The 16,092-nt window shown below is 34.1% G+C and overlaps 1 long non-coding RNA gene across 1 annotated transcript; it reads left to right on the top strand.

Moving 5' to 3' along the window:
* The first annotated feature begins 11,401 nt into the window (after positions 1-11,401).
* Positions 11,402-15,370, top strand: LOC122311639. The gene is made up of 3 exons (XR_006242829.1): positions 11,402-11,638; positions 14,103-14,171; positions 14,407-15,370. It is a non-coding gene; the product is annotated as an uncharacterized LOC122311639 (long non-coding RNA).
* Positions 15,371-16,092: the final 722 nt, after the last annotated feature.

Raw genomic sequence — 16,092 nt, 5'->3', positions numbered from 1 at the left:
GTGTCATGTTCAAAGTTACTCATGACAACTCATTGAATCCTTTCAAGGACCAGCTTGTCAAAATAGATGAAACCCACTTCAGGTTTACCCCATTTCATATTATGAAAGTGTTGTTGGAGGCTTTGCTTGTGGACAAGCAAGCCAAATTATAGACATAAACAAGTGGTCCTAAACCTGAAGTTTGGGTAGCATAAAACACCTCAACTTGAAGATCCAAGTTTATGCCATCACAGAGAAAAATATGCAATACTGGTTGGAAGATTCAATATGTATGACACATGTTGTGCAAAACCATACCTTGAACTCTAAAAGCTAGGAAAACACCACAAATGTGTTGTACCATTGAATCCTCATATCTGAAGAAAAAAAAAATTGTTAAATAGTGATAGTATGGGAACATATGAATGGTAAACCAAGACCAAGACGAAAAACCTGAATTAGAAAAGGGAAGAGATCGTATTACCTACTTTGGTCTAATAAGTTTCCCCAGCAAAGGATGGAAAAAAATCACCTGGGAACAAAGTTTGGTTCAGAACTTGTGATTAATTTGTCAAATGTTGGTGCATAAGTGGTAAGTGAATAGAAAACTACTACCCCAATAAAAAGCTATTTCTCTTTTCTTTTTGTCTCTCTTTTCTGTTACATTAACAGATTCTCTCCATATTGTTAGACACACAATGTAACCATAACCTTAAACGCATGTATTTGTCTACATTTACTGATTCTTATAGCTGTCACTTCACAATGAATGTCTCGAAAGATCAACTATTAACACTCCAGAATTTCATCAACAAAAAACATTTTCTCCCGAATGAATTTATTATAAGTAAACCTAATATCATCTCTTAGGATACACTAGATCCTAAGGGCATCACCTAAACTCTAAGGCAAGACTGAATTGATTATGAAAAAATTAATGTAGTAATTTCCATAGAGGCTCCATTATTGGTATTGTGTTTGACATTAATTGATTGTCCCCTAAAAGTGTTATAACAACAGAATAGATTCTATTTTAGATTGGTACGAAGTATTCTTCAGTACAATAATGTGTTTACACAAATCTATATCCCAAGTTTTGCTTCCACCCAAATAAAATCTCCTAAATCTATAATAAAATGTCTGCTATTCAACTTTCACATACCACTTGGTGATGTATTAAAGGAAGAGGAAGACATAACCAAGGTGGTAAGTAACCAAAAAAAGAAGGATGCACTAGCATTCAAATAACCATAAAACGAAACCACACCTGAAGTATCATGTGTCCCCGGTCACTCCAATACACTTATGGATGCAAGATAATACTGAAGTGCTGCATATTAATTGCATCATCTGTCCTATTATAAAAGAAATACATGATAAGATCAGGCACCACGACAATACTATAAATATACTGAACAATATACACTTTCATGCCTTATCCATCTAAGGTAGTATGTATAAGAAGACTGTGTACCCATAAACCCATAAAAGCATAGATCACTTTCATTACTTATCCATCTATTATGTAGCCTTAATAAAGCTGTTTAGAATGAAGTTAAGCATTTAGAAACTACAAAATAGCATTAACTGTGGCTAAACAAGAACAATGACAAGTTGCTTATAAGTCCATCACTTGGTGTAAACATTATAAGCAACCTTAATTATCACCACAATTCACTTGTGTAAAATAAAATGTATCTCCTGGAATCACTTATAGACTTACTTAACTTCCATAGAATCACGAAAGATTTTGCATATGCCCATAATCCGTCACATAATTGCGTTCTATGGTCAAACCAATTCTGGAATTTCCCAACGCCAGTCACATGCATCCTTATCCAACAGCAATGCGTGACTATATGAATATTCATACAGTCAAGCCCAAAAAGCCCCTCAACTGCCCAATGCTTCTGACCCTTTACAAAAGTAGACAACCTTCCTTTATATATATGTATGTATATATATATATTGTGTTTATACTATTGGTCACCCACCATCTCCAACAACCAAAAAGTGCCCAACCCACTCAAAAAATACCATCTCTTTATTTATCGGCGACGCTCGCGGAGTCTCTCCACGAGACTGGAACGACTCTGTGTTTCCACGGAAATTGAGTAAAAATTCCCTCATGATCTTATCTGTTTCATTTTGCCTCTCACGCAGTTTCATTACTTCATCCTGAAGTACATCAAGTTGTGTCTTGTACTTGTCGGCATCTTTTCTGTAATTCTTTGCATCTTTCTTGTAAGTGTCTGCATCTTACTTGTGTTTTTCAATCAAGGCAAGGTACTCTTTTTCTCTTTGGATTTCCCGTTGTCTTGGCGACTCCGGGATGACCATCTCACCTAGCCCCCTTGCATATCCTGGTCTAGAGCCAAGGACCTCCCTAAATACACTTGCTGCTGCCTCATTGGTGCGTTGCTCAGGCTCGAGACCATCCAGCTTCCCAACCATCTCCTTCTGCACGTGGAAATTTTAATTGGAAGTTTTTCCAGTCATGTAGTGACATATGAAAAAGACAGGTTCAAATAACAAGCTGGAAACCATCATTTGAATCACAATATATAACCTAATATATTGATCATACTCACATAGGTTGCTTCAGTTGCTGAGGTGACAAATTTACCGGTCTTCTTTGACCAATGCATCTCCTTATAGAACTCCACCAAATCTGCATTTGCAGCCCTCTACAAGTGTGTAATTTTGTCAGGTAGTTGTTCAATCAAGAACATCAATATGAAACACAAAGCACAGATTTTTAACTAGACATTGTACATTTCGTAACTTTGATAGCCACACATGCAATTGTGTGTTATGCAATAAAACCCCAACCCAAAAATCCTGCCATTGACTATGCCACTCCCATACGTCATCCTCACAAACTAATTCTCTCATTCTATATAAGAGGTCGTTCTAACCATATATAATAGCGTATGTTAAATAACCAAAGGAAATTGAAAAGACGGGGGAAATCATAGACCAGTGAGATGGTAGCAATAGGGTTGTGATAGAAAGATTTAATGGAGAATGAGTTGTGACATCATACTACGTTTAAATCAGTTGAAATTACATACCTTTTCCTCCAATATCCTAACAAAGGATTTCCAGCCGGCTGTGTGGTTGATGGTTAAAGCCTTTCTATTTTCCCGATTTTGCCTTGACATTTTCTAAAATTAAGTAGCATATGTCAGCTTACCCAAACCACATAATAAACGAAAACTGAGACGTTTCCTTGTTAAATTCATTCAGCTTAATATTTTGAGTAACCAATAATTACCTTGAATTCGTCGCTTCCCCACCTCCGACACAAGGTTTCCCAAACGTTCACATCAACCATTGAACAACCAGAAGCCAATGCTTCTTCATGGCTTCCGTATGATTCATATTTTTTGTGTAATTGGTGATGGAATGCATTGAACCTCTTACGTAGCTGCTTGAAGACGGTCAACCTATGATTCTCCCGATCCCAATCCAACAAGAAGTCACCCTACATGGATGAACGTCACGTTAAAACAATATTATTCTCTATTGTACTCCCACTCCAATGAGTCAATATGAAAGGCACATATCTTACCCTCACACGGTCGACCAACTCGTCCTTTTGTGCCTGTGGCACATCGGTCCATCTCGCATAGCTCATGTCGCAATATTGTTTTATAATTTGCGTGAGCCGTGCAGTAAACATGGATGAGTTTGTATAGCAAGGTGTGGTTTCACCGTCATTAATCTTTAAAAACACTTTTCCTTGCTTTCTCAACATCTCGAACGCAATACACTTAGCCGGCCCACGTTTTTGTTTGGGCTGCTCCTGGTTTGTTGCAGTCATTGTGGGGGCAGTCGCGTCTGTATTACAAGATAACAATCGTTATTAAGAAAGCATCTTTTGTTGTTTACACCTGTCCCGAGGGTTTTGTAGTAAAAATAGAACATAACTGACAATCGTACCGATATTGTCTCCGTTGGGTGGTGTGACAACCGTACTCGTATTTTCTCCATTTGATGGGGTTACAACCGTAACAATATTATTCCCGGTAGGTGGGGGTTCTCTAACTGGTGAGGGTTCTCTATTCGACTCAGGTGGGGGCATCGGAATGGGACATGGAGGCTCCCATGGATGACTAGGAGGCTGAGTTAAGTCATCCGAGCCTGACTCATTATCTTCAAGTGAAGGGCTGTGGTATGAACTAATACGAACTCCTCGTGGTTGGCGTGCTCTACATGAGTATGGTACAAATCGACGACCTCTGGCACGTCGTCCAGCCCCTCTTCCTCGGGAACTTTCTTCCATCGTGTCACTTGCATTTATTTAAAAAACCTCATTTAAGTTAGAAGTAATTCAAACCAATATAATATAGCATGAGATTGATATTTAAATTAAAAAGCACTCGAATTTTTTCGCAATTTATGTACATCATTACAGCTACTATCATAGTAATAGGTTTTCGGAAGTAAAGGATTTTTCAAAATAAATTTAATATGAAATGCAACATAACTTATTTCCTAATTGGTAAACTCAAAAGTATCGAAATCATTCAAACTTAGTTGAAAGGAGCAACAACTGTATTTCTTGATACCTTATATTGTACATATACACATTACTAAAAAGGTAAACTCAAATTACGCAAGCAGTTCCACAACGAGTAATAGCCAGTTGCCTAGGCTGATAGAGACTCATCGTCTGTGGAAAGGTCCTCCTCATCTGAATATTCTCCATCACCATAATCATCTCCTGAACCAGAATCAAGCATGCCATCGTCAATAAAGTCTGTCGAACTCACATTTTAACCAGCCGTACTTGTCACTTCTCGTGCATCAATCAATATAGGTTCTATGTCATTCCTATTCAGTGGAGTTGACACTGGACATGCATCGCACTGCAATGGTGCATAATTATATGTTTCCTCAGTTTCTTGATATGCATCATCATCACTCGAGGAGCCATCAATATCTTCTAACACTCTTGGCACCGATGGAATGTCATATACATTCCTGTTCGTGTAGTGCTGCACCACAAACCATCTCCCTTTGGCCCTTATATCTCTGATGTAAAAATACTGGGAAGCCTGGCATGCCAACACAAATGGTTCATTCTTGTATCAAGTCCTATCCATGTTGATACTGGTCATATGGTTATCAACTCGTACCCCTCGTCTCGGATCACCAACGTTAAACCAATCACACATGAACAAGTACACCCGACGCCAACCCATGTAGTGTAACTCCACGATCTCATTAATAACACCATAGAAGTCTACATTATTAGTATTTTCATCCCCAGTTACCACTACCCCTGAATTTTGTGTATGGCACCGAAGTTCACGTTGTTTCGCATGAAATCTTTTGCCATTTATAATGCAAGCAGTATAGGATGCAACCCACCGTTCTGGACCATAGGCTAATACATATAGATCATCGGTCACCTCAATTGGGTTGGTGATACGCTGGTCGTGAACCTACAATAATATTTTGGTGGAAAGTCATTAGTCAGAAAGGGTCGGGTTCATATGTTCATAAAGGGAGCGAGCTAACTTACATGTTTCTTCAACCAATTTGGAAATTCAGTACGATGTGTTTGATCGATACAATTAGGGATGTGCACCCTACATTTCTCGGCGTGCTCCCTGCATTTTGGAGAACACAAAATCATGCAGCAATTTCAGAAAGATACGCTAAGGACATACAACATAAATGGAGATGTCCCAAAAAGCCATAAAAAAATATTGTGATCACTTGAGGGATAATGGATGCTTACTCTAGGTAGGGTCCAACCTCAGCGCAGTTGTTGAGGACGTACCATGTTGCTTCCGTTAGGAGTTTATCCAATAATTGCCTGTTGGTAGCTGTACCAATGGGCCAAACTTTCTAGTTGAAAATTTTGAATCCATCTATATTCTCGGCTTCACCATCAATGTTGCGGTCATTTCGAATAAACTTCGTCTCAACATCTTGGAGATACAATGAACAAAATGTCAGGCATTCAGTGTGAATGTAGGCTTCGGCTATTGAGCCTTCTGGTCGGGCTTTATTCTTAACATACTGCTTGAACTTGCCGAGATATCTCTCAAATGGATACATCCACCTATATTGTACTGGACCCCCAAGTATGGCCTCACGGGGTAAGTGGACTGCTAGGTGGACCATGATATCGAAAAAAGATGGGGGAAATATCATCTCCAATTTGCATAGAATTGTGGCAATATTAGTTTCAAACTGGGATATTTGGTAAACATCCAGGGTTCGAGCACACAACCCCTTGAAGAAAGTGCACAGTTCAATCAAGGCCAATGTAATATCAGTTCGTAAAACCCCCCCCCCCCCCCCCACAGCAATAGGAAGTAGTCTTTGCATGAAAACATGACAGTCATGGCTTTTCAACCCTGAGATTCTGCAATCTCGTACAGAAACATAATGCGAGATATTCGAAGCGAATCCATCTGGGAATTTCACATCGGCCAACCATTCACAAAATTTCTTCCTTTCGTCACCGTGTAATGTATACAATGCTTGTGGCATTGTAACACGTTCTCCATCATACTTCAAATGTAATTCTTTTCTGAATCCCAAAATCTCTAGGTCACGTCGAGAATTGATATTATCTTTAGTTTTACCAGTTATGTTCATTAAAGTGCACAATATGTTATCGAAAATATTCTTTTCAATATGCATAAAATCTAGATTATGTCGAAGATGCAGGGTTACCCAATACGGTAGTTTGAAGAAAATGCTATATTTTGTCCAGTTCAACTCTTCAACAGTGCGTTTTCTCTTTCGATGAGATTTACCAAATTGCACATCCCCAAGCATTAGAAGTTGAGCTAAAATATCTTATCCTTCTAAAACCCTTGGTTGAATGCGATGATCTTCTTTACCATTGAAAATTTTTTTCCTCTTTCACCACATGTGATCAGACGACAAGAAACAACGATGTTCCATATAACAATGTTTTCGACCATACTTCAACCAATTGGAGTCAGTGCCCTCATTACAAGATGGACAAGCCAATCTTCCTTTTGTTGACCACCCAGAAAGAATCCCATATGCTGGAAAGTCATTGATTGTCCACATTAAAGCAGCGTGCAACATGAAGGTTTCCTTTGTGGAGGCATCATACGTAGGTACCCCCTGTTCCCAAAATTCAAGCAATTCATCGACTAACGGTTGCAAATAAACATCAATGTCATTACCCGCAGATTTTGGCCCAGGAATAATGAGAGATGTCATGAAGAATTGGTCATTCATACACAACCAAGGTGGCAAGTTATACGATACCAGGATTACTGGCCAAATGCTATACAGTTTAGCCATATTATTGAAGGGATTGAAACCGTCACTTGCCAGGCCAAGCCTAACATTGTGAGCATCCTGTGCGAACCAACTATGGTCCTCATCAAATCTCTTCCAGGACTCTGCATCTGCAAGATGTCTCATATTGGACTCATCGATTGGCCGTTGCTCTTTATGCCATCTCATTTCACGGGCTATATTTGCAGTCATGAAAAGACGTTGCAATCTTGGCTTCAAAGGAAAATGCCTCAACACTTTTTGAGGGATAAGACGAGCCCTGTGTGTATTAGGCACCCACCTTGAAGCCTTACAGGTAGGACATTCATGAAGATTAGCATTTTCCTTCCAGAATAAGATGCAGTCATTGGGACATGCATAAATTTTGTGATAACTCATACCCAAACCCCACTCCAATGACTTTGATTCCTCATATGAATGTGGCAATTCAGCATCAGGAAAGGCAGTCCGTAACAAGTTAAGTAGTATATCAAACGACCTTATTGACCACCCACCAAGTGTCTTAATGTGTAACAACTTCACAATGAATGATAGTTTTGAGAATTTTGTACAACCAGCAAAAAGTGGACGTCGGGCATCCTCTAGTAGCTGCTCAAAAGATGAACTTGGAAAGGGATCTGGTATTGATCCACCAATTGGCAATGGATTACTATGATCTTGGGGCACATCAACAAATGTGTCTGCCTGGATGTCAGCTAACATATGGTCCATGTCATCAATGTAGTCATCGGCATAATCAGCAACACTATCGTCGTCGTCGTCATTGAAAGTTCGTGTTTCCTCCTCCCCATGAAAGATCCACTGGGTATAATTTGGATTGATCCCATTCAAGAACAAGTGAGTCTCCACATCAAATATAGGCAAGAAGAGAGTGTTACAGCATGAACGGCATGGACATCGAATGCGATCACTTCCTTCGGAATGGTTTCGTGCCAGGTTGAGGAAAGTGTTAACCCCCTCGGCATATGCAGGTGATCGAAGTCTATTGGGCAAGTGCATCCAGCTTTTGTCCATCTAAAATGGTTGAAATCAGCATATTAGTATAATCGGTTTCCCTTTAAGGTTCAATTTAGCTATACGATAGATGGGTAAAGAATATGGAGGTGATTATACTAATGGGGGCTGTCATGTTTGTCGTAAGGGAATGACGAAGGTTGTGTATTCACTTTTGGTGTGTCTATGCCAGGAGTATTGAAGTGCTGCAGCATATGTCATAATGTTAAACATTGTAATATCTGGGATATTTGTTGGTATATGGCGTAGGAATGCATATAAAGATGCTAATCAGAAAGGCCATTGATATGGAGGTTGTATAAGCTTGTTGTTGGTATACTTGAGTACTTAAATTATTTAAAACGAAGACAATGATTTAATGAATCAATTGCAAACATATCTCAATGAACTGCACTTGTAAACGAAGGTACTTGGGCAATAATAGGGAGGTTGTGAAAAAGGATGGACATTTCAAGAGATTTAGTATGTGCTTGAGAGAGAGCAAGAGAGTTTAGGAGTGATCAAAACCTAGCAAGGTCCTCCACATGAGGCTAGAATAACACAAATTCTAGATATTTTGAAAGCCAAGCCACAAGCAACAAAAGCCCATATATGGAGTTTAAGGATTCTGTTCAATTTAAAGTAGAGAAGTTAATGATCATGTGGTGATTCTAAGGTAGTATCACATACAAAAAATATTTTAGAAGCTATTTGTCAAACTCAATTCCCTATTCTAAGCAACTATCAACTATTTCTCTACTAATTATTTTAAAATATTTCTCTACTGATTTTTTATTTTGATGTTATGAATTTTTAGTTTTTTATTGTTAATTTTTAGAGAAAAAGGGATGATTTGAGTCTTGAGAAAATAAATGAATTAATGGGGCATATGATTTGTATCAATTGGTTTTTTATTATACCTAGATCATTTAAATTTACACAATTTTTAAATTTTTAATTACTATCTTTTCAAATTTTGTATCTTTCAATTTATATAAATTAAGTGTTTGGATTTATATATTAGTGTGTCATCAATGGATATATATGAACTTAGCTAAATAATAATAATAATAATAATAAAGCTAGATGTGTGTCAATCATTCAGTAGATATTAATGAAGGAAATAATTGTTTCAACTGTTGTATACTGTTCTACATAAGCAGCATGAAAGAAATAAATAACAATTATTTCCTACACTCAATTAAATAAATAATCAAATGATAAAATACAATGAAATTGGAATCTAACAAAAGCATATTTTAATATCACATACAAAAAATGTTTAATTCAATCACACAATATTTTCACAATATTTAACTATATCTAACGTTAGTTTAATATTATTATTAGTTCAAATTAATTTATTCATTGTTTGAAGTTTATTTTTATTTATTCTTGTATTTCCCAATTGGGATCATGCATCTTTGTGGTAGTTTGGGTCATTTCAGCATAGATTTTGTCAAAAAATTCCTAGTAAGAACCAATTAAAAATTATATAATAAAAGCTTATACCTATCATTTTTATACTATTCACCATACATCTTATTATTTTTTTTTTCTCTTATCAAATATATAGTATATGGATAAAAAGTAGAATATATTAATTAATTTAGAAAGAATAAAATTAAACAAATAATATGACTTTTTCTTCAGACGAGAGGCCCCCCTAATATTAAAAGCTAATCCTAACAAAGGCGCATGAAAAAAATACCCACCTAGTATACTCACTCATATATTTTTATTTTTATTTTTATGTTTTATTTTTTTTTGTCAATAGTTAAGTTGTGATACTTGTAGTGTGAAAAAAGAACATAAGCGCATAGTGTAGTATTGTAATAGGGACAGTGAAAGAGGAGCTAGATGGGTTATTATTTGTGGAAGAGTAAAGAAGAAAATGCCGTTTCAATCTTTCAATTTTCGGATGCACCCACCGATTTGGTTGATGGGGGAAATAAAAAACCGAATTTACTCCCATCTTCATCAAAAATACTATAAATTAAAAGTATTTATAGTATTTATTTTAAAAAAATTATACATAAAAACTTTACACCACACATATACTTGACTATAGATATTATTATATATAGACGATCGATGAGAACATCATCATTTCTAGAAAAAGACAATCCGGACTGTCCAAACTTTAAAGAACTAGATTTCCAAATGATTTAACATTTTTTTTCATGATGATAATATTGATCATATCATGATCGATGATATGTCTGGATGGATCCCATTGGATCCACTTTCTAATAAATTAATAATTGCATGCTGCCACCTATCCGGATCCAAAGTCCATATACATAAAGTTAAACAAGAATCATGATGAATAAATAAAAAGTAGCAACTGACAACCACATAAAATTTATTAACAAACACCATATATATGCATGTGTGTGTCTTTTTAGTTCTTGACACCTTGATTTTTTGTTGCCTTAATCACGGGATTAAAATAAAGACTAATGTCACGTTTACAAAACAAAAAATAAAAATGACTCTATAATAATAATTATATGATTTGATTTAACACGTTGGATTACTTATAACTTAATGAATGGTATTTATATTTTCCTTTTATAAGTTTGATATTTTTAGAAAAAAAATTAATTAATTAATTAAATGGGTTGTAAGATTACCTGAACAATTGGAATGTGAACCGATGGAACGTGAGACCATTTTAAATAAAGAAGGTCAGAGTGCTTGTATATGGCCTACATGTCCCGTGCATGTTATCTTTAATAATGCGATCATGGTGGAGTTAATGAAATTGTGCCACTTCATTAATTTTTTTTTTTTAATTTTACATAAGTATCCTTCTGTTTAAAAAGAGTTACAAATATTGTTGTTTTATTATGAGTAATGTTATATATAATTATAAATTGTATAAATTTTACATATATTTTTTTAAAATTAATTTTTTCCTATAAGTCTCTTGTTAATTTTTTTTAAAGAAAAAATACATTACTCTTACACATTCCTACAAACATAATTTCTCCTTTCGTTATTGCGCCGGACGTGAAGTTATGCAATAAAAGACTTTTTGCGAGATGTAACACTTGTCATTATTAATTTTTTAAAAGAAAAAGATAAGGAGAGAGGAAAAAGAGAAGAAATTAACTTGGAGAAGAAGTCAGTTTTATATAACACTGAAGCCAAAACCACTATTTTCTCCCGTCTCCCAGCTCTTTGATTCCTCTGCATTGGTGCGAGCTCATCGTTTCATCGCTTAGGGATTTTGCTAATATCTGAGATATGGATCTTAACAAACTCAATCTAAATGCCCCTCATTCCATGGGCACGACCATCATCGGCGTCACTTACAACGGAGGAGTTGTTCTCGGAGCCGACTCTCGGACCAGCACTGGTATTTTTACTCTGTCTGCCTAATTATTTTTAATATTTTATGTTTTCTTCATTATCTATTTGGTTGCTATGATACACAAATAAGTTTTTGTTGTTTTTCTCTGAAAAGCTAACCCTAGGTTTGCTGCTTGTGTTTGTCGATTAATTCATTATTTTAAAATATTTATCTACTAATTTTTTATTTGGATTTTATGATGTTTTAGTATTTTATTGTTAATTTTTAGAGAAAAATGGATGATTTGGGTCTTGAGAAAATAAATCAATCAATGTGGCATATGATTTGTATCAATCGGTTTTTTATTATAACTTAATCGAATTGCTTTTAGATTTTTTTTTATAAATTTTAAATGTTAGAATGCAATATTTTTTAAATCGAATTACTTTCTATAATCCCCAAAAAAATAAAATATTTGTTTTAAAATATATTATTCTAATTATGATTTATTTATTTCTCAATATATAGGAAAGAGTTTTGCTAGGTATAGGCATGTTCGTGCACCAATTCACGCATCAATGATCTTTTTTATTTAAAACAAATATATAAAAAAAATTAGAGAAGAAGAAAATCTCCTATCTCATGAAAATTATTTCCGTTTTCAATTCGCATCGTTTCATTAAACATATACCTTACGTATTAATATCAGTACACGAATTGATGCATGTAATCTGCTTGCAAAAAGATTTTTCCATAGGGAATTTGGGATTTTTTTTATCCAAATTATAAATTAGAATATTATTCTATAGTTATGAATATATTAATAAAAAGTAATACTTATGAGTAATTAAAAAAAGGTATAAATAAATTTAAATCCTAAAATATATTTTGAAGTTGTTAGTCGAATTTACTCTATAATCCCAAAAAAGTAAAATATTTATTTCAAAATATTTTATTTTAATTATGATTTTTTTATTTTTCAATATATAGGAAATTTGGGATTTTTTATTCTAATAAAAATTCATAATTAAAATAATATATGTTTTACGCTAATTATGATTTGATTTTTTTATTTTTTTATTTATAAGAAATTTGGAATTTTTTATTTCAGTGGGGATGGGTTGGGTTTCAAGATTGGCAGATGTTTCAGAGTAATAATGAGAAATGGGATTGAAAAATAAAAATGACGTTGACGCCACACCAGTTTTTCATGCTTTTCATTATTTACTATTGATATGTCAGAGGCATTGGTTGAAAAGTAAAAAACCCAAGAATTTAGAGTTTCAAATTATGGCCGTTAGGTTAGCCAGTTGATTTCATCCATGCAGTTTAGATGAGATAATTTCATTTAAACTGACTAACTAAACCGGGTATTAAGTTAACTGTATATGTCATATATTTATCATTTCAAAAATAAATAAATAACGCATTAATTTAAAATTTATAAAATAATTTTTTAAGAATTAAATAATTTAATCATCTAATTAGAATAAAAATTTTATTATTGGAATTAAACTATATGTACCAAACAAATTGCTCTGCCCTGCCAGCTTTTATTATTTAAAATATCATATATGCATATATATATATATACACACGCAAAAATTAAGTGTACGTACGATGCCAAGAAAAAAAAAAGATTTAAGTGTGCGTATGTATAGTTGTTTTCTAAAAGGGTAGGTGTATCTGATAAATATGAATTAATGCATGAGGAAAAGTTATTTCAATTAGCTGTGTAGCAACAAGATGGTGCGTATGTATAGATCAAGCCATCAATTTTAAGCTTATCCACCAATAGGTCTGAAATATTCAATGAGACTTACAATTGTTCCCTAACAAAGGTCAGAGAGTCCATTTTCAAGTCTACTAGCCTACGTCAAGGTGGCCTTTGGATTCTTTATTTTTGTGTCGGTTTGAACGAGGGTATTTTAGTCTTTTGTAGGATCTGTGATCATGATGTGGTGGCAGGGATATTTTTCCCATATTAATTTCACTTCACACAAATCCCTCTCTCATCTTCCCGAGCTTTCTCTATGAACTCAGACCCCTTTCATTTGTCATGAAGCTCCTGGCAAAGAGAAATGAACTACCTCTCTTGGTGAGCTTGAGATTCTTTTCCCTTGTGGATAATCCCTACCTAGCCAACTTTAAACCACAATACCACCCCTTGCCGATAACTTCTTTTCACTCTCTTTTCGTTTGCCAATATTCTTGTTATTATTTCCTTAGGACTCTTATAGGTTTGTGATTTTTTTTACTTTCTTCATTTCTATGGTTCTCTGAGTTTGACAAGAAACTTTCCCTTTGTTTTTTCTTTTCTCAAAAAATTTTCAAGTTCCAATTTTTTAACTCCATTCCTGTCTCTATGGTACTCTAAGTTTGCCAAGAAACTCTCCCTCTATTTTTTGTTTTCGCAGAAATTGATTCGAAAAATTTTAACATCTATTTTTTTGTTGTGTTTTGACTGATCTATATCTATTCCTTTAGATATGTTAGTTTTCACTTGATTTTTGTTTGGCCCACCGTGAAGCCCTTCGTTAATGGTGGAACATCTTGTATGCTCACTACATGCGTCATCCAACCCATTGATATGATCAAGGTGCGTCACGTTCTGTATAGATCAGTTTCCATGTTTTTATTCTCTATTTTTACTAACATCCATAAGAAAGTTATGATCTTTTTGTTTGCAAATTGGATTCTCTTACGGGGTTTCAGATCTATGATTCAATGGTCTTTTTCCCTGGAATTTTTCCACTCTCTTCAGTGGTGTAGTACGTTTAAATGTATTATAGATTTTTGATTTTGTTTGTTTGTTTGTGTTTGGATTTGTGTAGGTGAGGATTCAATTGGGTTAGGGATCAGCAGGCCAAGTGGCGAGGACCATGCTTAAGGAGGAGGGCTTTGGTGCCTTTTACAAGGTTTGGATCTATAAACCCATAAAAATCTACACTTTCTACTTGGAGGAAAAAAAAAAGGATTAAATTTGCCATTATTTGAGTTTTTGATGTAGTTTTATAAGGACGCATGCTTTTTCAAGTACGTAATTCGGTTTTTATTTTTACAAGATCTATATGAAAATATGGATGTCTATAATGATTTATCGAAAAACTTGAGTTTCTTATATTGGTGTGTCATTTGACTGGAGTATGAATTGGTCATTAATTGATAATTATTATCTTAATTGTTTTCAGATGAGCTATAATAGAAGGTGGGGATTGTCTTACACTATTAGTTGATTGTTAACTTTTTGGACAAGTTAGAATTTTGATCATAGATCACATCTGAGTGTTTTTGTTTTCTTTTTTATTTTGTTTTTTTATTATGCCTCAATTCTGAAAAACAACATCAATGCTGTTGTTTTGTACTCTATTTTTTGTTATAGGTTTTTCTAATAAGTTTTATGAATTTCTACATAAATATGTTTAGATGTTTCATATCATAATTTTTGTATGAACTGAAGCATCTATACAACTTTTTATGCTCAAGTCAGATTGCAGTTTCTGTTTATTAAAAATTTATGGGTTTTATTTTTTTGATTTGCATGTCATTATTATTATTTTTCCATTGGTAGGCAAATTTTTCTTACTAAAACTGTTCAGTTGATATTTATTTTGATGTAGCTGAGTTCTTAATCAATCCTAGACCTTGAGTATACTAAACCAAACCAACCTATTTGCAAGACCTAAAAAAGAGACTATCTAAAAAACTTTTGACAGTTTTTTCTCCAGTTGAATGCATTTGTGTTTGCATTGTTTGAATCTATGCCTAATTATAATATACCAATTAGAATGTAAAAGCCAAAAAATAGGTGGATTTGGTCAATAATATTGTTGATAATAGTACTGTGTTTGTTTTATATTGATTTGAATTCTAATTACCCATGAGTTGCTTTATGCCTCAATTCTGAAAAACAACATCAATGTTGTTGTTTTGTACTCTATTTTTTGTTATAGGTTTTTCTAATAAGTTTTATGAATTTCTACATCAATATGTTTAGATGTTTCATATCATAATTTTTGTATGAACTGAAGCATCTATATAACTTTTTATGCTCAAGTCAGGCTGCAGTTTGTGTTTATTAAAAATTTATGGGTTTTAATTTTTTGGTTTGCATGTCATTATTATTATTATTATTATTTTCATTGGTAGGCAAATTTTTCTTACTGAAACTATTCAGTTGATATTTATTTTGATGTAGCTAAGTTCTTGATCAGTCCTAGACTTTGATTATACTAAACCAAACCAACCTATTTGCAAGAATTAAAAAAGGAGACTATCTAAAAAACTTTTGACAGTTTTTTCTCCAGTTGAATGCATTTGTGTTTGCATTGTTTGAATCTATGCCTAATTATAATATACCAATTAGAAAGTAAAAGCAAAAAAATAGGTGGATTTGGTAAATAATATTGTTGATAATAGTACTTTGTTTGTTTTATATTGATTTGAATTCTAATTACCCATGAGTTGCTTTATGCCTCAATTCTGAAAAACAACATCAATGCTGTTGTTTTGTACTCTGT

This window comes from Carya illinoinensis, chromosome 5 (assembly GCF_018687715.1).
Source record: "Carya illinoinensis cultivar Pawnee chromosome 5, C.illinoinensisPawnee_v1, whole genome shotgun sequence".
NCBI lineage: Eukaryota > Viridiplantae > Streptophyta > Magnoliopsida > Fagales > Juglandaceae > Carya > Carya illinoinensis.
The sequence above is the reverse complement of the archived record's forward strand: the minus strand, read 5'-3'. Positions and strand labels throughout refer to the sequence as shown.